A 27717-nucleotide genomic window follows, 5' to 3' on the forward strand; every position below is an offset into this window, starting at 1 on the left:
CAGGTTTAGTTCCATCTGATTTCTTAAAGCTTCTCTTCAAATATTTCCTTGATGTCATTTGTTTTTCCAAAGCTTCCTTTGCCCAGGAGCTGCAAGAAAGAAAACTCCTGACTTTTACCTTGTTCTTTCTAATCTGTCAAATAGGCTGCTGCTAAAGAATGCCTTATACGCTGGGAAAGAGCAGAACAACAATTGCTCAAAAAACAGAAGAATCTCTTATCTTTTTCTAGCTGGCAGTATTCTGTTTCTTCACCAACACCTGAACCTCACAGATAAAACTCAGTAACTTGCCTCGATGAAGGTCAAGGATCATATGATTTCCTCTCCCTTTCAACTCTTACATGCCAAGAAGCCCTTCCTTGCCCTTTGTATTTCCAGCAGAAGACACACATCTTCTCTTCCTCTCATGGCCTGACAAATGTTGAGACAGGTCACTAGACTGAAGGAATTGTAATTAGGATAGGATCATAGAGTCATAGAGTTGGAAGACACCACAAGGGTCATCCAATCCAACCCCCTGCCATGCAGGAACTCTCAATCAAAGCATCCCCAACAGATGGCCATCCAGCCTCTGTTTAAAGACCTCCATGGAAGGAGATTCCACTATACTCCAAGATAATGTGTTTCACTGTCGAACAGCCCTTACTGTCAGGAAGTTCCTCCTAATGTTGAGCTGGAATCTCTTTTCCCGGAGCTTGCATCCATTGCTACAGGTCCTAGTCTCTGGAACAACAGAAAACAAGTTTGCTCCCTCTTCAATATGATATCCCTTAAATCCTATGGAAAACTATAGCGGAGTGGGAATAGTTTGATTCTTTGTGATTCACAATCTGTAGTCAACTGCAACCTTCTCTCTTGCTGGAAAATTAATTGTAACAAGTTGAAAGTGATCTTCAGATGAGCAGATTGCGACAATGAAAATGAAGAAATTGTGTATCTTCACTTCCTTCTTGCTTTGGGACAAAAACACAATTCCTTTACCCCTGTGCTTATCTTGAGTGCTAAAATGCTAATAAATTAGTGAACCAAAGACTCAAAATTAAATGATGGGCAAGATTCAGAGATAGCTCTGTAGACTGCAGGCCCATCTTACATCAGGAAACCATATGACTATGCAAACTGTTATTAGTAAGGTCACAGACCCTTTACACAACTGGTAGGCATCATGATCCTTCTGTGAGATTATAGTTCAATTTTTACCAAAAGATCTCTTATTCAAATTTCTTTTCCCAGATAGTATTCAGTCTTTCACAATCACCGTTCTGGTACAACTTGCAAACACAGTGTGAAGGCTTACAAAAGTTGTGCTAAAATAATAATCTTAGGAGAATATGATGTTATCTTTCAAATAAATCTTTCAGTATTTTAGACCATCTGGATAAAATCTTGAGGGATACTATTTAAAGTCTTATAAGTCTTTCAAAAGTTCTGTTATAAGATGATGTCTACCACATCATTTCAGCCTGGATGATAACACATACTATATATTTTTAATCACTCCGTCCTTTACATTCTTGGCTGCTGCCTCTTACTTTAAGTGAGGAGGAAGAAACCAAAACATATCACTACATTTACGTGGCATGTTTGATTTTAAATATTCCTTTAATGTCATTTTAATTTTAAAATAGTTCAAGTATCTTGGTCATCCCTACTGTGACATGATTAATGGAACCAACAAAACAGAGCAGTTTTCCTGGAGGAAACCTGTTTCCAAGTGAACAGCTACAGCCTCACTCTAGAAGCATCATTCTTTTTCAGTATGGCGGCATCCGAGCTGCAGAAATCATCCAGTTTGACACCATTTTAACTGCTGTGACTCAATGCTATGGAATTCTGGGAACTGTAGTTTTATGAGACCTTTAGCTTTCTTTACCAGAAGAGTCAGATGCACCAACAAACTACAAATCCCAATATTCCATAGCATGGAGCCATGCAAGTTAAAGTGATATCAAACTAGATTATTTCTGCAGTGAAGATGCAGTCTACATTTTTCATTGTAAACCTGGTTTTTACTGCACTTTCTATGTACAGATTTAAACATAATGACAGAGAATGCACTGTAACTTTTACAAACATACCTGTAAGAAATTTGAAACTATGGAAATTAACTGCATGCCCTTTATCTCCATACCTCTCACCAGGAAGGAGGCTCCTCGGGGACAAGGAATTAATGGAACATTCTTTCTTTAAACTCCCTTCTGTCTAGATGAACATGCTGAAGAACCTTCAAACCTTGTTGCTGGCTGGGGATAAAACAGATCTACTTCTATTGTGCCAAATACTGGGATTCTGCTGGACATCAGCCTGACATCTTCCCCCCGCTGACAAAAATACAAGATTTTTGGACCAATCTAGTATAAGATCTGTTTCATCATGGAATGTGATGTTGGGACACCAGCAGTTTTGATGGGCATGTGGTTATATTTTCTGGCCATGTCAATTTCCCTTGCCATGAACTCAGTATCAGAAGGATATATGCTAGATGCCAGTGGATGTAACCTTGGCACCTGTCTGTCCAGTGTTAATGGATACTTTTCAACTTGTGCAGCCTGATGATGTGGACAGGATCCTTGGAGAGGTGAAAGCTTCCACATGTGTCTTAGACCCTTGTCCTTCTTGGTTTATTAAATAGGCTAAAGGGGGACTGGCTGAGTCAATTCCTCCCTACAACAAGGCAGAGTTCCATTTTGCCTAAAGGAAGCAGTTGTGAGGCCTTTGTTATAAAAGCCATCCCTCAAACCTGCTATAATGAATAATTATTGGCCAGTGTCCAACCTACCATTTTTGGGTAAGGTGTGGAATGTGTAGTGGCTTTCCAATTCCAGTGGTTTCTGGATGAAACAGATTATCTAGATTCATTTCAATCTGGTTTCAGGCCTGGCTATGGAACAGAGACAGCCTTGGTCATCTTGGTGGATGACCTATGCAGGGAAATGGATGGGGGAGTGTGTCCCTGTTAGTTCTGCAGGACCTCTCAGTGGCTTTCTATACCATTTGACCATGGTATCCTTCTGGGCCACCTCTCTGGAATGGAGCTTGGAGGTACTATTTTACAGTGGCTCTGTTCCTTCCTGGAGGAGTGGACCCAGAAGGTGGTGCTGGGGGACTCTTGCTTGACCCCCTGGCCATTGGCCTGTGGGGTCCCTCAGGGTTCTATGTTGTCCCCTATGCTATTTAACATGAAGACACTGGGTGAAGTCATCTGGAGTTTTGGTGTGCAGTGCCATCAATATGTCGATGACACTCACCTCAACTACTCCTTTCCATCTCAATCCAAGGAGGCTGTCCTGGTCTTAAACCAATGTCTGTGATCAGTAATGGACTGGATGAGGGCAAATAAGTTGAAACTTAATCCAGACAAGACAGAGGGGCTCCTAGTCAGCCAGAAAGTAGATCTGGGAATAGGGATCTAGCCTGTGTTAGATAGGGCCATGCTCCCCCTGAAGATGCAGGTTTACAGTTTGGGCATGCTCCTGGACTCAGTGACCAGGAGTGCTTTTGCACATTTAAAACACACACAGATACATCAGGGGATGGTGATGGATTCTTCCTTTGCACTGATTCAGAATTGAAATTCACTATAAGTATCCAGTGTACCATTTTCTGATTAGGAGAAATCCACACATTGCAGAACATACCAATACAGATATAGGCCTGTGATAGACAAAGGAGATGTTAGTACACATCAGCATCCACCAAATGAGACTTCAGCTGATTCCTACTTGTTGTTTTTGAAGTGTTTAACGAACATTTCCAGAATGCTCCAGGTGGAGATGTCAGTTGTGGCTGCCACTGCATGGATAGTGTGTGAACTCAAATGCCACAGGGATTTAATCTCAAGGATATCATATGGTAGATTTATACATGCAATTTTAATACACCTGGCAGTTGTGATCCCCAAGAATATCCTCACAGGGAAGGCGGGATGGAAAGAAAAGAACATTATGCATAATGCATTTGGCCATTGACCTACTCTGGCTATGCAGATGATGGTAGCTGATGGTAGCTGTACTCCAAAGATGGAGCACTGGATGGAAGGAAGAGAGAACAATACCCTGCAAAATAAAAAGAGAGAATTATTTATAAGAGTGGGGAGGCATCCATATAAAGTGTTAACTGTATCTCTCCCTTCTCATTGTAAACAGTAATCAAAATTCAGGACAGAGTTAACCAGAAACAATAACAGAATGTAGTGGAAATGGATAAAAATCCATTATTCCTTGATTTTTTGGAAATGGATAAAAATCCATTCTTCCTTGATTTTTATACATATATATATCCACAGTACAAATCAATATTTGTTCTGTGCTCTGTATCACAGTTTCAAACCAGACTTGATAAGAACATTTAAGAGTTTTCTGTTAGAAGCCACAGATTACAGTTTTCAAAGACTAAGATGGTTAAACTTGTGAATGTTTACATCTCTCCATGGGGTGCAATCATATTTTAGAAGGATATATTGCATAATGGCATTCAAACAAAGATACTGGGCTGTTTATTTTGGATAAACAAGATGGTCAGGTCCCACTTTTCAAAGCTCATTAAAGAGTCTTTTTTAAAAAAACGTCAGATTGGCATAGCTGTGTATGAATAAACCTAAAGCTATTTCTTGAATGCAGGCCTCATCAGTTCCTTACAAGTTTTGCAGCAGAGTGTTCTTTCTAGTAAGCGTTCCCACAGTGTTTGTCGATACACTTTAGCACTCTGCTCAAGGTGCACTGGAGTGTTCGTCTGTGTTTCTGGCACAAACTGATAGAGCTTTAATGGTGTAACAGCTCTGTGCACTTCAATTTCGAAAGAGAACTGAACTCCTGAAGATGTCACACTACGTACGTCACATTACTAAAAACAATCTCACGCAGCCACCAAGAATTACATTCTCTTGTATCAGTGATATATACCTTATACAGGAGAAGGTTTTTTAAAAAAACTGTTAATTAAATTTCAGAGACAAAAGAAAAGTAATATCTACATTACTCTGCCTAGAATGTATGGTCTAATTCATTTCTCTTGCCTTGCTGATAATTTTATCCTCCAGACAGTGGAAGATGATAAGACACAACATAATAAACTATCCTGGATGTGATGTTCACCAGCACAGAAGAACATGGAAACCTTGGGAAATTGTGACCATATCCTCTCTGGATTTCTTATATAAAGGAAAGGATCATGGTTTGATCATTGGACTATGATTCTGGAGACCATGGTTTCAGTTCCTGCTCAGCTGTGGAAACCCACTGGGGTGGCATTGGGCAAGTCACACTCTCTCAGTCTCAGAGGAAGGTAATGGCAAACCTCCTCTGAACAAATCTTGCCAAGAAAACCCTATAAAAGGCTCACCTTAGAGTCATCATAAGCTGGAAATAATTTGAAAGCACAAAATGAAAAAATCCCATATTCAAAAGAGAATGGAGTTTATTGTTGATGAGACTTCTTTTAAAGTGAGATGCTGAAGTAACAATTAAAAAAACCAATTCAAATCATAGGTAAGTAGGATAAGAAGATTTCTGATAAGCTGTAAATAAACAAGGACATGCAGCACTGATGGTGATGGTGGTGAGATGGTACAAATTACTGGATATCAGAAATGTGTTGAACATGTTTTTGTCATCAGCGTAGATCAGAATAACTTTTTTATTCATTGGGAGCAGGAGGTGCACAACACAACAGTCCAACTCTCAAGCATTTGGTTTACAACAAAATGGCCTCAATTACATGGCAAGTGTTGTCAAGGTCCACATGTTCTGAGTACAGCTGGCCCATGCTCTTCCTGCTCTTCAGCTGTATAGGCCCCGGTGACTGAGGGGAGAAATATGTGAGGCAGGCCTACAGAAAGTCTGCCTCATGTTTTGAGAGAAGAGGGTCTTTTTCAAGAGTTCTAGGCTCCTCTAGGGTTCCTAATGTTATGGGATCGTGGAACTCTTGCAAGAGGCCCACATGAGACCTGAGGTGGGCTTTAAATCAGCTGGTTTCACGTGTACTCAAGACTGTCTTAAGTTCTCCCCCATCTCTAATTACAACCAGAAAGACAGATTGATTATAGAAGTTGTATGGGACTCCACGCAAGTAAAAATCAAATGTACGAAGGTTTACTTCAAAGATATAGCCATGTTAGTCTGTAGAATCAGTATGTAGAGAGCTCTTGTAGCACCTTTGAGACTAACTGAAAGAAAGAAGTGGGCAGCAGGAGCTTTCCTAGACTTCAGTTTACTTCCTCCATGTGCATCTGAGGAAATAGATTTAAGTCTATGAAAACTCATGCTGCCAACTTCTTTCTTTCAGTTAGTCTCAAAGGTGCTACAGGTTATCTCTACAAACAAAGAGGCCTGTTGCTGTTTGAAAAAACTGGTAACCCCCTAACTATAAGACATCAATTCCTCCCCCCCCACACACACACACACTTTTTGGGGGTCCTGAGGACTTTTATAAGAAATGGAAGAGTAAATCATCGAGGAAGAGTATAAATGACTAGCTACTATTTTTAGAGAGAATATCAGGAGGGCTAAATGATGCAGGAAAGGATGGTCTGATGGTCATAAAGCCAGAAGGTTGGCAGTTCAAGACCTAAATGCTGCACGATGGAATGAGTTCCCATCACTAGTCCCAGGTTCTGCCAACCTAGCAGTTCAAAAACATGCAAATACAAGTAGATGAATAAGTGCCACTTCAGTGGGAAGGTAACAGCATTCTGTGCAGTCATGCTGGCCACATGACCACCAGGGTCATCTTTGGACAACACTGGCTCTTTGGCTTAGTAACGGAGATGAGCACTGGCCCCTATAGTTGGTTACAACTAGACATTTATGTCAAGGGAAAACCTTTACCTTTTACATGATGCAGGGACAGAGCTGTAGCCCAAGATCAGCAAGAAGGCAGGTCTGAATGCAGGTCCTCAAGGTGGGAAGAACAAAATACCCAGGGGGGTGCTAAGAGCAATTTTGGGAGCCCATTCTTTTCTCATTTTCATCCCCAACATGAGGAGCTAAGGCACTAGACAGAAGAGCTGTGATGGCTGCATCCATGGAGAGACCTGACCGAAACGAAAGCAAAAGAGCAGCCAGAAGACCATTGTGTAAAAAGATCGTGTGACTCTTGCCTGTTCTGGTAACAGTGAAACTTCAATATGTGGACATCTCCTTCCATGGGTTCTGAGAATATGATGTGAACATGATTGTATTTGCTGTCCTAGAAACAGCACGGACATCATAATTTAAAAGGACAGCAAATGAGGAGCTCTTGTCATGAATAACGACAAATAGAAGGCTGTGATAATTTTCTAACTTGACATTTTTATAGACCCTGGACCTCCGATCCGACTGAGCAATGCCAGTGGAAAAAGACATCCTCATTATTGGATTTCCTAGCTACACAGAGCTATCAGGAGCCTTGTCTCTACATCTTCAATCTGTTAATCAAATACAGAATCCTGGCAACTATAGGCAGCTCATTGCATTGAGCATTGGTATTATCACAATCAGGGTGTCTGCTTATCTGAACTACATTCTCAGACTGTATACTAATAACGTTCCAAATTGCATAAGGGATACCACAGAGCTTCAAAGCCAAATACAAGGCACTGACATTTTTTCAGAAAACCCTATTCAACTACAGTGGATGCTGCTTATGAATCAGTAGGACAAGAGACCTACAATTAAGCCAATGTTATGATTTGGTTAGTGATTACTCCTGTTTTGTAAAACACTTCCCACCAGAACTGAAGCATCCAGGGTCAAAACTATCACGTATAAATATTGGTCACCCTATTCCCTACTCATTACCAGCACTCATCTGGAACTACATTATAACAAGTGTTAAATACCATCAACTCATAGCTTTAACCACTATTGGATGTTGCCGTAGCAAACTTCTGTTTTGTGAGTGTCTTACTCTAAATAATGGCACAAGATATTTTCTTGTATATAACAGTAACAGGTTGACAGATGACAATGACAGATGTCAAGAAGAAATGCTGCCAGACTAATCTTAATCTTTTCCCCCATTTAAGTTACTAGTTTAGTAGATGGTGGGAATGCTGTGGCTAGCATTTATCTGAATTTCAGCAAAGCATTTAATAAGATCCCATAATACTTTGATTAGCAAATTGATTAGATGTGGAATAGATAGAAACACTCTCAGAGGGATCCATAATTAGTTGGAAAATTGGTCTCAAAGAGTTATCAATGGTTGTGCTTCAAACTGGAAGGAAGTCTTGAATGTAGTGCCTCAGGGTTTTGTTGTTTCTCTTCAATATGTTTTATTTTTTATCAGTGACTTAGGGGTTGAACAGACCACTGGATCGGGGCCACAGCAACTACATGGCTGATCTGGCCTTTCCGTGGCACAAAAAGGAGCTACAAAAAGCTGCTCCTTTTTGCGCTGCGGAAAGGGTGCCATAGCCATTGGCACTGCAGCTTTTTGATGCTCTTTCATCTGTTTGAAAAACCTGATGTCGCATGTGGTGGGGTGCGCAGTGTCACACCAGCATGGGGGTGGAGTTGGGGTGTCTGTCCCAATGCCAGCCTTTATCACCAGTCTGTTGGGGCTGTTAGATAACAAGGTGGAGAGAATCATTATCAAAATTGCAGATGACATAAAACTGGGTTGGGCAGAAATAAAATGAAATTCAACAGAGACAAAATTTTACATTTAGACTACAAAAAACATGTGCATAAGTATAGGATGGCAAATACATGGGTCAGTAGTATCATATGCAAATGGGACATTGGGATTATTGCTGGTCATAGATTTAACAGGAGACAGAAGTGTAATGCTGCAACAAAGAAGGTGAATGCTATTTTAGCCTGCATTAATAGAAGCACACTGTATATATTCATGTGTAAGTCTAGAAATTTTAGTCTAAAACTGAACCCAAAAACCTGGGCTGATTTATCCACAGGTCAATGTAAGTACTCTAACTCTTACCAAAAAAGGAACCATCCCACTTCTCCAAGTAGAGAGGTGAAAGGCAAGAAATTAGTCTGTCTTGGGAACATCTAAAAGAAGCACTGTCCTCTCTCTACCCTCTCTACCACAATGCTGCTTCTGACCTTTTTGAATGAAGGGGTGGAAAAATGGCAGTGGTGGCAGCTCTTTGGCACTTCCCCTCAAAGGAGAACTGAGAGAGTGAAGGGGATTGGTGGTTCTTTTAGGCTCTCCTGGGATCCTTTTTTTTTAAATAAGAGGTAATGCTGTACCTCTCTTGGGATCCTTTTTTTTTTTTTTTTTTTTTTTTTTGGTTCCTTAGAATCATAGAATGGTAGAGTTGGAAGAGTCCCCAAGGGCCATCCAGTCCAACCCCCTGCCATGCAGGAAATCTCAATCAAAGCATCCCCGACAGAAGGCCATCCAGCCTCTGTTTAAAGACCTCCAGGGAATGAGACTCCACTACACCGCAAGTAAGGTGTGTATCCCACTGTTGAACAGCCCTTACTATCAGAAAGTTCCTCCTAATGTTTGATAAGAGCTAATGCAGTACCTTAACTCTTGCCTTTACGTCCTTTTTTTAAATGATATTTATTAGTATTTTCTTACATTACAATCACAAACACAACAAATCATACACTCCTCACCCCAATCTTCATCTTTTATCTTCTTCAATCTTCAATCTTTAAATTTCTTCTTCTACATCACATCACAACACCACTGCTATCGACACTGAGCAATTCTGAAATTTTGGTGTATGTAATTCTCCACATGTCTCAAGATGGACCCTGCCAGGCAGTCCACCATAATCCCCAAAGCAAGGGGACACATACACACTACACCCATGTGAGGTCAGCCTAATGGTCCCTTTTGGGAACAATACCTCTAGGAAAGGCCTAGCAGGTAGTTTGGGAGTCGCTAAATCAGAAGGATGTCTCACCAGATGAGCCTGAGGGGCTTAATCAAGCACCCATTCCCACCTTGAATATTGTCAGACCATTGATGTAGAATCGCTTTTGTCCAGAGGCTAGATTTGGCCTATATAAGATCCCCGAAACCCTTGCTTAGTGTGTTAGTTTGGATTCTGTGGTGGCACTGTGTCTCTATGAATCCTGACTAGCTTCGACACAATCGTTCATCTCCACTCATTGGAACGGCCGTGTCCCATTCCACACCAACCAATTGGATCCAGTAGCAAGCCTCGTGTTTGTATAAGTATCGCCGTTAGTGCAGCCTCCAAACCTTTACAAGCTAATTCCTGATTTCCTGAACCTTGTATGAATGTTTGTGTGTTAGTGATTTGCTATGTGATTTTCCCCAATAAAAGAAACATTTAATTATAAGAATTCTGCCTCTGCACAATTCCTTTGAATCTACCTTTCTCTTGGTATACAAAAGAGAGATGGTCAGAAGGGTTATTTGTGGCCTAACCTACTCTGAGCTAAAGTAAAATTCCCCTACATAGATTTTTGGCTACACCACATCCTTTTAAGTCCATTCTTTCTTTCTCTTAAACTTCCTTCCTCTACATGTTCTTTTTCACTCCCTTCTCTAATCTTTCTAATCCCTTCTCTATCTCTCCTTTATCTCTTTCCTTTCTTTTTCTTCCCCTATTATATCGCTCTCTTCCTACTCCTCTATCTTTCTTTTCCTACATACTCGTACCTTCTACCACATTCTTTACCTTCTTAATTTTTTACCTCCTTCTTTCCTCTTCCATTCTTACTTATATCTCACCTATAACTTTCCCTTCCATACCAACCCCTCCTTAACTTTCATTTAACTTCCTTGTTATCAGTTTCTCCCTATTTTCTTTTTGATTTTGACCTTCTTATTCTTTTTATTCCTCCATGACTTTGCTACTTCTATCTTTTCCTCAGTTATTTCTCATAATAACTTTCTTTTTTACTTCTTTTGAACTTCTTATATTGTTTTTTTTCCCTTTTCTTCAATCTTATTGTTATGCAACCTTAAATAATCAACTTTCTCTTCTACTACCCAGCTATACCTTTTATTATGTCTGTCATGTCAAACGTATAACTGCCATTTCTCCCCATTGTTCTCTCATAAACTTAATTACCAACTCCCATTCATTATTAAACTTTTCCAATATATAACCTTTCAACAATTGTGTTAATTTATCTGCTTCTATAATATCAAATAGTTTCCACATCCAAACTTCTTTTGTCGGGTAACTTTCTTTTTCCAGTTCTGAACAAAGGCAATCCTTGCTACAGTAAATATATAAAGTTCTTCGTCCAATATTTCTAATAAAAAAGTTTCAGGCTTCATCTCTATTTTTTCTCCTGTTTTTTCATTAATTGTTGTATTACTCACTTTCCAATATTCTTCAGCTGATTTACAAACTCACAAACAATTATAGAATGACCCAGGTGTTTCACCAGATTTCCAACACTTATTGTAAGTATTCCTATACAATTTAGCCAAATTTTCTGGGGATAAGTACCATCTATGGTACATTTTATACCAATTTTCTTTTAAATTTTGGGATACTATATATTTAATTCCTTTGTTCCATAATTTCTCCCATTGTGTCATTTGAATTGGATGCCTTATATAGTTTGCCCATTTAACCATCATTTCTTTAAACACCTCTCCCTCCATTTGAAATTTTAATAATTTCTTATACAGTTGCCCTATTGTTTTCCTTTTTTTATTAAGTAATATTTCCTCAATTTCTGTTTTCTCTTCTGCTAGTCCATGGTTTTTTATATCCATCATCGCTCTTTCATAAATTTGTCTATATTGGAACCATTCTAAACTAAGTCCCTTCTCTTGCAAAGACTCCTGTTTGCAGATTGTTATTTTCCCTCCATGTTTTTCTATAATACTGTATCATTACAAATGCACTACTTACCTTCTATACATTTCTTTTCTATAAAACCTTCTTGTTCATTATTCTATTCTTATGAATCTTCCAGACTTTCAAAAGCAATCTTCTTATACAATGGCAGTTAAATATTTGATTTGTTTTTTTCTTTATCATAGGCCAAATAAGCATGTAATCCAAATTTTAACCTTTCACTCTCAAATGATCTTCCATCTTCTAAATCCATCCATTTTTCAAATCCAGTTGAGACTACATGCTTCTGAGTATAATTTGAGGTCAGGTAAGGCCAATCCTCCTCTCTCATAGGCATCCTTGCAATATTTTAAGTCTTATTCTTGGCTTTTTCCCCTGAAATATAAATTTTACAATATCTCTATGCCATTTTCTAAAGGATTCTTTATTATTTATGATGGGTATCATTTGGAACAGAAATAATATTTTTGGTAAGATTGTCATTTTTATCACCGATATTCTTCGTAACAGTGAAAGATTCAATTTCCACCAATTTACTACATTTTTTAAAATATCTTTCCAATCTATTATCAAACATACTAATGAGATTTGTGGTGTCAGGTGTACATACACCTCCTTATTGTCCAACTTCATATACATCATCATTTGTCAGTATGCCCCTACTACATTCTACACAAGACAAACAGGCCAGTACCTCTGCAAAAGAATATACTGATCCAAATGAGAAATAAGAATACGCACGATATGTATATGCTAAGCAGTGTACTAATGCAATGATTTCTGTAGTATCACCCAACAAGAGTTTTATTTATTTACTTATGTATTTACTTAATTTATATCCCGCTTTTCTCCTTGAAGGGACCCAAGGCAGCTCACAAAAACAATTCTAAAAACACAGTGCCATAAAATAATTAAAACATCAGTTAAAACAATATTTTGAGAAATGCAATTGTTAAGATAATGATCACTGTCTACACTTTGAACTTCCATTCTTTCCGATCTAACTGTTCATACCCCTTCCCCAAATATATATATACAAATCTGCCAGCTCCATGCATCTGAACCTTCCATTCATCTGATGAATGGGGCTCTAGTCCAGGATAATGAATTTGTTGGTTTAAAGGCCCCACAGGTTCTCGGCTGTTTCAATATATAAGGGGTTCACTGTAGCTGACCTCAGATCTTCTGGGTCTAGATTCTTCAGTGGTAAATTGTACCAGCAAGATGGAATACTAATAAATCATACAATGAATAATGGAAAATGTTTTCACAGAGAAGATTTCAATTCAGGTTTGCACAGTGGTTCAATCAGGCGAAGCAGTCAATAAATGAAGTTCAGTCCTTCCTTTTTGAAGAAAAATCCACAGCACAGTCTTAGCTGCAAAGTAATTGCCATCACACCTTAATTTCCTTTCTAAACATGCACACCATGGAGATGTATTGCTTCATGATTGCCATTTGTAGTGCTGAAAGGCTGGCTGACTTATTTTAGTGGCATTCAGTGGTGTTTAACGTATCCAAATGGAGCAGCTCAATTAACTCCAGAGGAAACCTTGCTCAGTGTGATCCAACCTCTGTATACATCTAAGTGCACAATACTTAACTTGTCAATACAAGTGAGAATATTTTCCCTTCCCATCAGCAGCTCCTTTAAAGCAGGTACTTTTTCAAATGTTGAGGCATGCTGTGGCAACGGCCGTGGAGCTGGAGCTCTTCAAGCTGAAAATGCCACAGTTCACCACAGAAATAGCAACAGTAATTGCTCTGGACAGCAGGTTGCCACCAGTGGAGAAGCCACAGGACCAAGTGTGCTTTCATTCCTTGCCTTACAACACAGTTGTCATAAGAAATCCATTGCTCCTTCAAATCTCCTGCTTTCAGCTCTGGAAGCACCAGATTCAGGCTATATGTTTTCACAAAGGTTTTACAAATTACTGCCAGATACATGCCATGCAATGTAAATCCCCTCTTGCGTCTGGGGTTTGTGGGCATAATTGTGTCAAATTAACTACATTAATTAATCTCGTGACAAGGATATATGCACTCTTGGTTAAAGAAAATATAAAATAAACATGCTTTGGTCAGGCCTCATCTAGCATGTTACATCCAGTTCTGGGCAACACAATTTAAAATGGATGTTGACAAGCTGTAGCATGTCAAGAGGAGGGCAACCAAAATCATGAAAGGTCTGGAAACCATAAAGCCTGATAAGGAGTGACTTAGGGAGCTGGGTATGTTTAGGCTGGGGAAGAGAAAGTTAAGAGGTTGATATGACAACCATGTTTAAATATTTAAAGGTATATCATACTGAAGGTGGAACACATTTGTTTTCCGCTGCTCCAGAGAATAGGACCCGGAGTAATAGATTCAAACTACAAGAAAAGAGATTCCACTTCAACATTAGGAAGAACTTTCTGACAGTAAAGGCTGTTAGACAGCAGAAGACACTCCCTTGGAGTGTGGTGGAATCTCCTTCTTTGGAGGTTTTTAAACAGAGGCTAGATGGCCAAATATCGGGGATGCTTTGACTGAGAGTTCCTGCATGGCAGGGGGTTGGACTGGATGACCCTTGAGGTCTCTTCCAACTCTATGATTCAACTGGATGGAGTTTCTCAGTTGCAGGTGTCCAATGATAGTCAATGGGAGGGAAGAAGAGTTGGATTTCCAAATGGAGATTAGACCTGAGCCAAACTGAGTGGTGTCCCAATCGCTCTAAGCTGAAGCAGGTCAGAGATCCACACTGAACGCATTTGACTGAAATCAGAATTGGGCAAGAGAGTCTTCTGGACATTTTTGTGGACCTCTGGAGCACTACAGTTAAAAGGCATGTCACTATCTACATCCCAGAGACTCCACTGAGATGGATGTGCACTCTGTGGGAGCGCATAACTTGTAGCAGGGCAGAATTCTGCTCTCAGTGGCCATCCATGAGTACAATTTTCTTGAGAAACAAGGAGTGTACTTGACATGCCATTTGTTCCAGAAGAATCATTCAAAGTTCAGTGGCCGCAGAAACGGTGGTCTGGAAGAATCATTCAAAGTTCAGTGGCCGCAGAAACGGTGGTCTGAGAAAAATAGTAACAGGTCCGGCAATGGAACTACAGACTGTGGTGGATTCAGGGCTGGGGGGCAGGGGGGAATATGGCCTACCATTCCCAGGAGGTTGCCCACCCCTGATTATCTTCTTTTTTGGAACTTCAAATGAACTGACCCAAGAACAAACTGCTGTGCTTTGTGGGCTGCACTCGAATCAGAGCTACAGATGTGCAGGTCTTTTGTCTCTCCACTGGGATTTTTGAATAACATAAAAATGGCAATTAAATTAAGTCACTTTTTAAAAACCACAGGGATCCATTACTATGGTAACATGATTGCTATCTCAGACAGAACAGTGTTTCTGACAGTGTACATGGTGTTCTCACTTTCCCTTTCAAATTATGCTACCCCTCTGTCACCACAATAAGGGTAAGGAAAGGGCAAATTTGCTATAAACTCACAGATAAGAAGAGCCCCGAAAACAGAATCCCTACATCATAGCTAGGAAGAAATTAATTCTCCAGATGTTTTGGGATTCAGCTTTCATCATGTCTAACCACTGGACAGTGGTTAGGCTGCCAGGAGAAGGCAAACGGCCATCCCTTGTCCTATGAATAACTTAGGCAAAGCCTGTTGTCTTGTTTGTTTGTACGGCTTCCTTGCCTCAGTTTCCTTCATAGTGAAAGGGGACTGTAGAGATATTCGGATGAAACTCTTTTTAGTTTTATAGCTCCAAGTTTACCAGATCAAATAACACTGAGAGACTTGTCGCATGCATTATCAAACCGAATTACCTCTATCCAGATTAAGGGTCAATTCAGGTGGCACCCGGATCTTATCACACACTTTTTACTACTGAAATTGCTGCCCCAAAACATCCCGGGGCCATCCCCACTTGCAGAGCTGCTCCAGAAGCCATTTTCTTAAATTGGAAAACTCCTGGATTCGAAAAGAGCTGGGAAGAGTGGCTCTGCAAGTGGGGATGGCCCCGAGATGTTTTGGGGTGGCAATTTTGGCAGTAAAAAATGTGTGATAAGTATGAAGTGATGTAGTCAGAACAGAAAGAAATGTAAAAAATCTTTTGTTATCATCAGGATATATATATATGGCTGCGGGGGAGGTGATGGTAGGTACGAGCGGGGCTTCTATTGGAGTAGTGTGGGGCAAGGGGAGGTATGGCGGTAGGAAGGTGGAGAAGCGTTACAGGGGAAGACGAAATCGATGTGTAATATCTATCTCGTCTTCCTTCCACCTTCCTAACCAAAGAGGCCTGAGGGTCAATCCAACCGTACCACAAACCCCGTCTCTGCTCCTGTGCAATGCCAGGTCTGTGAAGAACAAGTCCCACATTATATATGATCTGTTGGAGGATAAGAACTGCGACCTGGCTTGCATTACTGAGACCTGGCATGGGCCTGGAGGTGAAGCTGTGTGGGCACAGGCCCTCCCTGCCGGGTTCTCAGTTAAGGACCAGTCCAGGTTAGGTGGGCGGGGGGGAGGAGTTGCCTTGATCTATAAGAACATCCTTCCTCTAACCAGGAACCATGTCCGACAAACCTCTTTTATCGAGTGTATTTACCTGACCCTAAAGGCCAGAGACAGTCTGGGGATTCTGTTGGTCTACCGGCCACCCCGTGCGCTAACAGATTCCCTGGCTGAGCTGACACAGCTGGTCTCGGAGCTGGTGTTGGAGTCCCCCAGGCTTCTTGTCCTTGGGGACCTCAACATTCCCCTCGTGGCCAGCCATAATCCATCCGGTGCGGCTCGGGAGTTCATGGATTCCATGACTGCCATGGGCCTGTCTCAACTGGTCATGGGGCTGACGCATCCTGCGGGTAATACACTCGATATGGTCTTTTGTACGGATATGGAAAGTCCGTGGGCGGAAGTAACTAACATTTCCGCCCTGTCATGGACGGACCATTTCCTGGTGGAGGCAAAAATCAAGGCATCTACCCAGATCCCTCCCGGGGGTGGCGGACCTACTAGAATGGTCCACCCTCGAAGGCTGATGGAACCCAAAAGGTTCCAAGAAGCCCTAGAGGGGTATATGGTTGGATGTGACGGTGATTCTGTTGATGCCCTGACTACCATCTGGGACACTGATCTCTCCAGGGCTATACACAGTATCGCTCCCAAGCGTCCTCTCAGGCCTGCTTCCAAAAAACAGCCCTGGTATACTGAAGATCTCCGGGCAAGGAAGCAGGTCCTACGACGACTAGAGCGCAAATGGCATCAGGACTTAGCCGACAAGGCACTCCTAGCCTCTCTTTTAGACGACTATGGAGTGGCGATAGACGCAACAAAGAATTCGTTCTATGCTGCGCGTATCGCGTCCGCGGAGTCACGTCCAGCAGAGCTGTTCAGAGTAGTGAGGGAGCTTACGCAGCTTCCCTCCTCTCTGAACCCTATTTTGGAACCATCCAAGGCCTGCTGTGACCAATTTAACAACTTCTTCGCAGATAAAACCTCTCGGATAAGGGCTGATCTCGACGCCATTATTGGGTCAGAATCCGGTGTAGAGGCCTCCAGAGCTTCCGTGGACTCTATTGTACTGGATCATTTTGAGTCTGTAAGTACCGAGGATGTGGACAAGATCCTTAGAAGCGTAAGGAAGACAACCTGCTCTCTCGATCCCTGTCCCTCATGGCTGGCAGCTCAGGGGGGTGTGGGTGTAACCACCTTGTTACACCAAATTATTAATACATCACTCAGGGATGGGCAATTTCCAACCAGCTTGAAATTGGCCGTAGTGAAACCGCTGATCAAAAAGCCCTCCCTTGACCCCCTGATGCATAGTAATTATCGGCCCGTTCCGCTATTGCCATTTTTGGGAAAGGTGATCAAGAGGGCGGTTGCACTCCAGCTTCAATCGATCTTGGATGATACTGATTATCTAGACCCATTTCAAACTGGGTTCCGGGTGGGCTATGGAGTTGAGACTGCATGGTCGCCTTGGTCGATGATCTCCGTCTGGGCATAGACAGGGGTAGCGTGTCCCTGTTAGTGCTCTTGGACATCTCAGCGGCTTTCGATACCATCGACCATGGTATCCTTCTGGAACACCTGAGAGAGTTAGGAATTGGGGGCACTGTGCTCCAGTGGTTCCGTTCCTACCTCTCGGGCAGGTTCCAGATGGTGCAGCTGGGAGACGTGTGCTCCGATAAGAGGGCACTTACATCTGGTGTCCCTCAAGGAGCCATTCTGTCTCCCATGCTATTTAACATTTACATGAAACTGCTGGGAGAGATCATCCGGAGACACGGGACGCGGTGTTATCAGTATGCTGATGACACACAAATATATTTCTCTGTGTCTCCGACTGATGCAGTGACCAGGGATGGCATCTCTCCTCTTGATGCTTGTCTGGACTCGGTAATGGGCTGGATGAGGGAAAACAGACTCAGACTGAATCCAGAGAAAACGGAAGTACTTGTGATAGGTTCCCCAGGTCCAGGTTTGGAGATTTGTCCACCTGTCCTAGACGGGGTCACGCTTCCCCTGAAGGACTCTGTTCGCAGTCTGGGGGTGCTCCTGGACTCGTCACTTCACCTTACAACTCAGGTGGATGCGACGGTCAGGAGTACCTGTTATCAGCTTCGGTTGATACGCCAGCTGCGACCCTACCTGGGCCGGGGGGACCTTGAAACAGTGGTACACGCTCTGGTAACCTCTCGTTTGGATTTCTGCAATGCGCTTTACATGGGGCAACCCTTGTACCAAACCCGGAAGCTTCAACTGGTCCAGAATATGGCAGCAAGGCTGGTCACTGGATCTTCCAGGGCCAGCCATATAACACCGGTACTTAAAGATCTACATTGGCCGCCTATTCGCTTCCGGGCACAATACAAGGTGTTGGTTATCACCTATAAAGCCCTAAATGGCTTGGGCCCAGGGTACTTAGAGGACCACCTCTCTCCTTATAATCCGCCCCGCACTCTCAGATCGAGTGATAAACATCTCGTAAGAGTTCCAGATGCTAGACGAGCCATCACTACACAAAGGGCCTTTTCCACCTCGGCCCCTAAGCTCTGGAACTCGATCCCCGACGAGCTCTGCTCGACCCCCTCCCTAGCCCAATTTTAAAAAGGGCTGAAAACGTATCTTTTCAAACAGGCATACCCCCAATAGCCCTGTTGTGATCCCTCTCCCCCTCACCGTTGTTACAATTGCTGCTAGCTTGGAATTGTTATTGTTGTTGTTTTATATAATGTTTTATATAATGTAATTGTAAATTTCTGACAATGTTTTTATTGTAAATTGTATGTTGCTGGACTGCAAAATCCACCATTGTAACCCGCCTTGATTTCTGGAAAGGCGGGCTAGAAATAAAGCTTTTATTATTATATTATTATTTACATTATTAATTTATTAACATACTACTATATTACTCAATTAGAGTTCTCTCTCTTTAAAGAATTGAAATGAATATGATAAAGTTGTAGTACAATAAAGGAGAATAGGGGATAGATAGATAGAAATGATTTAAAGAACAGTCAGACTAAACTTAAAAAGATAGGAAGCTAAAAACTATTTTTTTATGTAAATAAAGAAGATAAGTATAATTATCCAGGAAGTAATTTAGTATCTTAATTAACAGGAATTTAGTAGCTTTTTATAAATGTATACATGTTGTCAGTCTTGATAGTTTTTTGTTAGTCAAAATAATAATTATTTGTATTTGCAATTGTATTTGTAAGTGTATGATATGTTTGTAAATACAATTTGTGTACAATGTTTAATTAAAAAATTTAAAAGTGTGTGATAAGATCAGGGTGCCATCCGAATTACCCCTTAAACCAGATAGAGGTAAGCCAGTTTAATAACACATGTGATAAGCCTCTAAGCTGGCCTTGCCCATTTCTCATCTACTAAAGGAGAATAAGTAGCAGTTTTCTGGTAGAGATATACTTCTGGAATGGCAGATGTGGGGTTTGACATGGGCAGAAATCACTATGTCATTGCCCTGCCACCTGATAGTGGGTAAAGTCATATATTCCTAAGCCAGATGCCCACACCCACAAAGATCTTGTAAGGAAAGCCCTAACTGGGATTGATGTTCGCCCAGCCCCCATCTCCCCTCAGCTGCATATGGGCCACATGCTGAAACCACTCAAACTTGTGACAAAAATTAAAGGTTCAATCAAGATTTAAATATGCCATAAAATCCAGTACAGGAAAACAGAGGAATAGAAATTGGAGTTGAATCTCCCAAAGAGGGGAGTACTGGAGCCTGGCATATAGTAATATATTTTGCTAGGGAACATGACATATCATCTAGTAAGGTGCAGATCAGTCAAGCCTCTACTTATGGCTCCTCTGCTCCCACCTGCCAGCTTAAGCATGTTGACCCTGATTGTCTGGTTTTGCCACCTTCCTCAAAGCTGGCAGAAATGTTGCATGCTTCTGTGAAGGAAAAAGTTCATGGGGCTAGAGCAGTGATGGCGAACCTATGGCATGTGTGCCAGAGGTGGCACTCAGAGCCCTGTCTGTGGGCACACATGCTGCCGCCCTAGCACAGAGTTTGCCAGAGTTTCTTACTAGAAAGCCAGAGGGACGTGGCACTTTGCAATAAATAAGTGGGGTCTGGTTTGCAGTTTGGGCTCCCAGTCTGTAAAAGGTTCACCATCACTGGGCTAGAGAATATAATGCCTGCCTTGCTCTGCCTCAATTCAACCCACAAATGTCCCTCTCTCTAGTGAATATACTAATTAAATTCAATCCATCATTCTTCTGTTTTCAGGATATGTTATTTTCCTTGCAGTGTCAGATGACATAGGCGCCTTACAGACGGGCCTAAGTGGCGCCGTCATTGCGCCAGGAATACGCGCGAGGGCAGCGCTTCCGGACGCACCTTGCCCCTCGCGCGTATTCCGTATGGCAAGATGGCGGCGCCCTATACAGACGGGCGCAGCCATCTTGACGTAACGGACGCACAGCGTCCGGACGTCTAAACCCGGAAGAGCCGTTGCGAGTGCGCGCTTTGGCACTTGCGGCGGCTCTTCCGGGTTGCCGGAAGGAGTGCGATTTCTGCACTCCTTTTTTGCAGCGCAGAGGAGTCGCGCGGTTTGGCTGCTGCAGCTCCTCCGCGCTGCAACCGGCAGCGGCCCAAGACCGCCCCTTTTGGGCGGTCTGTAACGGGCCATAGTGACATATGCCTATATGGATTACTGTAACACACTTTATGTGGAGCTGCCTTTGGAAATTGTTTGGAAACATCAGTGGATCCAAAATGCTGCAGCCAGACAGTTGACTGGGGCTAGGTATAGGGATCATATGGAAACCATCCCCTGTGGGTGAACAATTGCATTGGCTGAATTTCTGAGCAGAAGTGAAATGTTGGTTTTGACATTTAAAGCCATCCATAACTTGGGTCCAGACTATCTGAAAAACCATATTTCCTTGTATAAACCATGGTGTGTGTTGAGATCTTCAAGGGAGGGATTTCCAAGAGTCCCACTATCCTCGCAGGCACAACTGGTGAGGACTTGTAAGAACGGATTTTCCCATTCTTGAAAAGCTGTGGGAGAAGCCCAGGTTGGATACAGACTGCCTAAGCATGCAGCAATGCGGTAAGATCTGTTACTGACAGTTACAACCCACATGTAACCCAGCATGGCTTTTGTGTGAAATAGTCTCCTAAGAAAGTGTTCTCCATGGGTGGATACAGGCTGTGGAGCTCCTTTTCACAGGAGGTCAGGTTGGCTGTCTCCCCCTTCTCTTTCTGTCAGCAGGTGAAGATGATCTTATTTAACCTGGCCTTTCGAATTTTAACTATGGAGTTACAAAATGTGTGTAATGCGGTGTGTTCTATTTTTTAAAATCTTTAGTCTCTAAATGAAATTATCTTCTAAATCTGTTTTAATTGTTTTAGCCATGTTGTTTAACTCTCTTTTAACTTTTGTAATCAATGTTTTAGTGATTATTGGTCTTTAAAAAAATATTTTTGTAAACCACCTTGGATGCTGCTTTGGGGAAAAGATGGGTTATATGTGCAATGAATAAAATAAAATTATATTTTCACTTGTACAATTGCACAGTACCAGACAACACTGTATTCTATGCCACAATATATTATGTCCAATATTTTCATCTCAGAACAATTGAATGCAAAAATGATTTATTGCTTACTAGGAGGTTTAACCAGCCTTTGATCAAATATTGATCAAAACAGAGTCAGCAGTCAGGAAATCAGAAGATTAGGAATGGGAAGGGCAGCTATGAAAGACTAACTTACACCCAACTATAGGTCGCCTTCATGTATAAGTTGAGGGCAGGTTTTGGGGCCAAAATTATAGATTTTGACATAACCTGTGGACAAGTCAAGGGTAAAACTTAGAGGCATGTAATAGAGGATCTAAAGGATGAAGCAAAGGAAAACAATGCCAAAAAACTTACAAAATTCCAGCAGGCATGTCTGTGCTCATACTAAAGGCTGTATGGATGAGTGAATAGAGTGGGGTCAGTAGTTCCAGGACAGATTACATTCTTGCTTATCACCAGGGGATGATTCCTTTTTAAAATAAGAGTTAAAGTACTGTACTTACATCAACTCATAGATAAGTCGACATAGTTTTTTGGGGTCAATTTTTTTTTACTAAAATTTCTAGACTTATACATGAGTAAATTTACAGCGCTTTATAAATAAAGGTTAATAATAATAATAATAATAATTACAGTAGAAAGGACCCTAAAGTGTATAGATACAGTGGTACCCCGGGATACGAATTGATCGCGTTACGAAATTTCCGGGGTACGAAAAAGTTAGATTGGAAAAAACTGTTCCGGGTAACGAAAGATTTTTCGGGTTACGAAATTCATTTCGGCGCGAAATTTAAATGCGAAGCGCGGCTAGCGGCTTTCCAGCGCTAACGGAAAGCCTTTTCGGGTTGCGAAATGTATCGGGTTACGAACGGCGCCGCGGAACGAATTAATTTCGTAACCCGAGGTAGCACTGTATATAATTAAACATCAAAGTTAAAATCATACAAGCCTTTGTATTCACAGTCACCATGTAGAGGTCTTCCATGTCTTCTCACAAAAGGAAAGGGGTGCTCAACCTGAGGAAAATGGAGCAGAGGACAGAATAGGGGAAATTCAGCAGAGAATAAGTAAAGAGATAGTACAGGAGTACCTGGTTAATCTAAATGAATTTAAGTCTCTGGGACCAGATGAACTACATCCAAGAATATTAAAAGAACTGGAAAAGGTATTCTCAGAGCCTTTGCAATAATTTTTGAGAACTCCTGGAGAACAGGAGAAGTCCCAACAGACTGGAAGAGGGCAAATGTTGTCCCCATCTTCAAATAGTCTTACATCAATACCAGGAAAGATTCTAGAGCAGATAATTAAATTATTAAATAAGTCTGTGAACATTTACAAGGGAATGCCATAATCACAAAAAGTCAACATGGGTTTCTGAAAAACAAGTCATGCCAGACTAATTTGATCTCATTTTTTGATAAAACGACCAACTTCGTGAATGAAGGGAATGCTGTAGATATTGCATATCTTGATTTCAGTAAGGCCTTTGACAAGGTCCCCATGGCATTCTTGCAAACATGCAAACTTGCTAGTAAAATGTGGGATAGACAATGCAACCGTTGAATGGATTTGTAATTGGTTGACTGGCCAAAGGGTTCTCAGCAATGGCTCCTTTTCATCCTGGAGAGAAGTGACTAGCGGGTTGCCATGGTGTTCTGTCCTGGGCCCAGTGCAATTCAACTTAGATGAAAGAATAAAGTGCACGTTTATCAAATTTGGAGATGAGACCAAATTAGAAAGAATAGCTAATACCCCAGAGGACAGGATCAACATTCAAAATGACCTTAATAGATTAGAAAGCTGGGCCAAAGCTAACAAAATGAATTTCAACACAGAGAAATGTAAGGTACTGCACGTAGGTAGAAAAAATGAAATGAATAGAAATAGGATGGGAGACACTTGGCTGAACAAGACTACATATGAAAGGGATCTAGGCGTCCAAGTAGACCACAAGTTGAATATGAATCAACAGTGTGAGGTGGCAGCTTAAAAGTCCAATGTAATTTTAGGCTGCATCAATAGAAGTATTGTCTAGATCAAGAGAAGTAATAGTACCACTCTATTCTTCTCTGGTCAGGCTCCACCTGGAATACTGTGTCCAGTTCTGGGCACCACAATTCAAAAAGGATGTGGAGAAACTAGACTGTATCCAGAGGAGAGCAATCAAATTGGTGAAGGGTCTGAACACCATCCCCTATGAGGATAGACTTAAGGGGCTATGATGTGACCTGAAAGCCTGTTTAAATATTTGAAGGGCTGTCATATTGAGGATGGAGCAAGCTTGGGTGTTGTTGTTGTTTTTTCTGCTCCAGAGACTAGAACACGGAACAATGGATGCAAGCTACAGGAAAAGAAATTCCATCTCAACATTAGGATGTACTTCCTGCAGTGACAACTGTTCAACAGAAAATGGTGGAGTCTCCTTATTTGGAGGTCTTAAAACAGAGGCTGGATGGCCATCTGTCATGGGTGCTTTGATTGAGAGTTGTTGCATGGCAGAAGGGTTGGACTGGATGGCCCTTGAGGTCTCTTCCAATGATTCTATGATTCTATCTCTCTAGAAGCTAACTAGACTAAGGCTGTTGTACTTTGGGTACATCATGAGAAGGCACCACTCATTGGAGAAAGCAATAATGCTAGCAAAGGTGGAGGGATGTAGAAAGGGAGAAAGGCCTCATCCTAGATGGATGGAGTCTATAAAAGAGGACACGTGTATGTATTTGCAGGAACTGAGCAGAGCATTGGAGGACAGGGAATCTTGGAGATGTCTCATCTATGTGGTCACCATGGACCAAGATCGACTTGAGGGTGGATAACAACAAGAATATTTTGAATTGCAAATGGACATTAAATTTCCTTGACTTTGAAAATATACTAGTGACCACATGACCAAAGGATGAGGTGCCAGCCTACAGATAGCTCTCCCTGCCATCTGAACTAAAACCAGAAACAGAAAATGCAGGCCTTTACTAACATCTTCAATTTCTTTCTCCTGTTTGCCTGATGAAGAAGCCAATGGGACTCTGAAAGCTTGCAATATGTAGTTGTGCATTTTGGTTGGCCTAATAAAGGTGTCATTATTTGGGTGTTGTTGGATTTGCTATATGGCCAACACGGCTACCCCTAGATGTTGTTAAGAAGACTTTAGGTAGACTTAGAAATCAGACTTGGGCAGTAGACCGTGTGTTTGTTTTATCTCTTTCTGAGACTGGGAAGTAATTAGAATGGAAGAAGCCCCACACTAAATGCTGAGCTCCCATCTGGCCTGAAATTTCCAGCGCTGAGAATCATCCAGCTGTGTTCTGATAGCAGCCACAAACAATTGATAGCATCCTCTCAGGATGCCTGCCTGCAGCACTTAGAACACAGACAGACTTGTTTATAGCAATAGCAAGTACATTTCTATACAGCTTATCAGTGCACTTAAGCACTCCCTAAGTGGTTTACATGAGTCAACAGTGCGATGCAGCAGCTAAAATGGCCAATGCAATTTTAGGCTGCATCAATAAAAGTATAGTGTCTAGATCAAGAGAAGTAATAGTGCCACTGTATTCTGCTCTGGTCAGGTCCCTCCTGGAATGTTATGTCCAGTTCTGGGCACCACAATTCAAAAAGGACATTGAGAAACTGGAGCGTGTCCAAAAGAGGGCAACTAAAATGGTGAAAGGTCTGGAAACCTTGACCTATGAGGAACGACTCAGGGAGCTGGGGATGTTTAGCCTGGAGAAGAGAAAGTTAAGAGGTGATATGATAGCCCTGTTTAAATACTTGAAGGGATGTCATATTGAGGAGGGAGCAAGCTTGTTTTCTGCTGCTCCAGAGAACAGGACCCGGAACAATGGATGCAAGCTCCAGGAAAAGAGATTCCACCTCAACATTAGGAGGAACTTCCTGACAGTAAGGGCTGTTCAACAGTGGAACACACTCCCTCGGAGTGTAGTGGAGTCTCCTTCCTTGGAGGTCTTTAAGCAGAGGCTAGATGGCCATCTATTGGGGATGCTTTGATTGGATTTCCTGCATGACAGGGGGTTGGACTGGATGGCCCATGTGGTCTCTTCCAACTCTATGATTCTATGAAAGTGTAAGCTAATTGCCCCACCAATCTGGGTACTCATTTTAGCGACCTCGGAAGGATGCAAGCCTGAGTCGAGCTTGAGCCCTTTCGCTTGCAAAACTTGCAACCTTATGGTTTGTGAGTGAGTGGCTGCAGTACAGGCATTTAACCACTGTGCCACCAGGGCCCCTGCACACCCACCCTGCCACCCCTGGTTGTGCCAGGCCCAGGGAGTGGAGGTGGGAGCAATCAATTTTTCTTTTTCTTTTGTTGCTAGCTGCCTTCAGATCAACCACAACTCATGGCGATCTTGTGAATGAGATGTCTCCAAGCCCCCCCTATCCTCTACTTCTCTTCTCAGGTCCTGTAGGCTCAGACCCATGGTCTCCTTGAATGAGTCAAGACATCTGGTGTGTGGTCTTTCTCTCTTTCTGCTACCCTCAACCTTCCTCAGTGCATTGTCTTTTCTAATTAGTCATCTCTTCTCATGATGTGGCCAAAGTATGACAGCCTCAATTTGGTCATCCTGGCTTCAACGGAGAGATCTGGCTTGATTTATTCTAGGATCCATTTGTTTGTCTTTTTGGTCATCCACAGTACCCTCAGCACTCTTCTCCAACATCACATCTCAAATGAATTAATTTTCTTCCTGTCTGCTTTCTTCACTGTCCAGCTCTCACATCCATAGATGGTGATGGGGAATATGACGGCTTGGAGGATTCTGACTTTGGAATTCAGCAGTATATCTCTACACTTTAGAATTTCGTCTAGTTCTTTCATAACTGCCCTTCCCATTCCTAATCCTGTGATTTCTTGACTGCAGTCTGTGTTCTGATCAATGTTTGATCCAAGGGCAATATTTAACTATTTCAATTTCTTCGTTATCTAGGCTGCATTTATGTAAATCTTCCATGGTCATTATTTTTGTTTTCTTTATGTTCATCAGTAAGCCTTTGCACTTTCTTCTCTGACTTTCTTTTGTGATTGTCCCAAGACTTTGATGTTTCCCACTAATAGTATGGCATCATCTGCATATCTTAGGTTGTCAGTGTGCCTTCCTCCTATCTTGCTCCTCCTTCTTCAGTATCTAAACCTGCTCTACATATATTTTCTGTATACAAGTTGAACAGATAGGGTGATAAAATGCAGGCTTGTCTGACCCCTTTGCCAATTGGGAACCATTCTTTTTCTCTGTATTCTGTCCTTACCGTAGCCTCTTGTCCTAAGTATGGATTTCTCATCAGGACTATCAGATATAGTGGCACTCCCATGTCTTTAAGAGCCATCCATAACTTTTCATGATCTATGAAGTCAAAGACTTTTCTATTGTTTATAAAGCACATGTTGATTTTTTACCCTGGAATTATCTGGCTCACTCCATTATCCATCATATATTTGTAATGTGGTCCCTAGTGCCTCTTCCTTTCCTGAAACCTGCTTGGATATCTGGCAATTCTTTCTCCATATATGAGTGAGGTCTGCTGCAGAATTTTGAGCATAAGTTTGCTTGTATGGGAAACTAATATTATGTTCCAGTAATTGCTGCAGTCATTTGTGTCTCCTTTTTTGTGGATGGGGGTATATATTGATCATTTCCAGTCTGTTGGCCACAGTTTTGTTTTCCATATTTGCTGGCATATTTTTGTTATTTACTGATAGCTGGATGCATCCTTGGCTGTTCCCCTTCAGCCACAAAATGCCCATGCTGGGTGTGCAATTGTGTTTGGATAGCTGAAGGCACTGGTGGCTGTTCCTAACTTTCTCCAGCCATGATGGTCAAAGAGATCCTACAATACTATAAAACCATTGAAGTACACTCCTATGAGTACATTCTTTA

The sequence above is a fragment of the Sceloporus occidentalis genome, unplaced genomic scaffold (genome assembly GCF_023333645.1).
Source record: "Sceloporus occidentalis isolate IW3139 unplaced genomic scaffold, rSceOcc1.0.p SCAF_1, whole genome shotgun sequence".
NCBI classification, from domain to species: domain Eukaryota; kingdom Metazoa; phylum Chordata; class Lepidosauria; order Squamata; family Phrynosomatidae; genus Sceloporus; species Sceloporus occidentalis.